This window comes from Acyrthosiphon pisum, unplaced genomic scaffold (assembly GCF_005508785.2).
Source record: "Acyrthosiphon pisum isolate AL4f unplaced genomic scaffold, pea_aphid_22Mar2018_4r6ur Scaffold_3344;HRSCAF=3884, whole genome shotgun sequence".
NCBI classification, from domain to species: Eukaryota; Metazoa; Arthropoda; class Insecta; order Hemiptera; family Aphididae; genus Acyrthosiphon; species Acyrthosiphon pisum.
Window position 1 is genome coordinate 1 of NW_021772762.1, and position 889 is coordinate 889.

The 889-nt window shown below is 25.6% G+C and overlaps 1 long non-coding RNA gene across 1 annotated transcript; it reads right to left on the reverse strand.

The window, feature by feature from the left end:
• Nucleotides 1-82: 82 nt before the first annotated feature.
• On the reverse strand, nt 83-800 carry LOC107885641. Its single transcript, XR_001680451.2, has 2 exons — nt 281-800; nt 83-117 (listed from the first exon to the last, which is right to left on the reverse strand). It is a non-coding gene; the product is annotated as an uncharacterized LOC107885641 (long non-coding RNA).
• Between the last annotated feature and the right edge of the window lie 89 nt (nt 801-889).

Genomic DNA, 889 nt, shown 5'->3' on the forward strand with positions numbered 1-889 from the left:
ACTTTAAACCAAGAGAAGCATGATTAATTCTTAATACTTCAACTAAAAAAGAAAAATGTCTAAAGCGCCTTCCTCCTTTTTCATACGGACTGAGGACCGTCAATGGTGGAGTTAACACTAAGATTTGCAATTGTTAATTAATATAATTAACTCAAGATAAACTAAGTTAAGTGAACACAAGATTGTTTTAAGCCAAAAGTTGAATGTAAACATTTACAAAGGTACAACTTAACTTAATTTAAATTTATAGTATTTTTATAAATAGTAGTTTGTTTCTTACAATCTTAGCAATGATTTAATGTTTCATTCCTCACAATCATAATTCATTTCAAAAATGATAAAATTATTATTAAAATTAATCATTTTTCAGTAGTGTAATTTCATCTATCCGAAACTGGTAATGACAAAATATATGTATGAACTGAAGAAAACATAATTGAGTAGTCCATGTTATACATTGATATCCTATTTAATCTGGAACTTGGAAACCCTCTTTTGCTGACTATAAGAAACAAAAAAATACATTTAATTGTAATTCTTGTAAACATATATTTTTAAGTAACTGTAACATAACTAAGTGTTATTTATTTATTATGATAAGACTTTGGAGAGTAAACAGTTAGTTAACTAACATAGTCAACATATGTGTGTAGTTATGTTGTATAATATATTATGTGCAAAGTTGAGGTAATTTCTGATCTATATAATATATAGACTTTAACAAATACTGGATGAAACTTTGAGATGTGATTTTTAACAAATGGATATTATAATAAGCTATTAAATGTTCATTAAAATACAACTTGTAACAGGTGTTGGGTTCTAGGTATTAGGCTTAAATAATAATATCAGTTCAAGTTCAGATATATAATTCGGAGGCAATTTATTA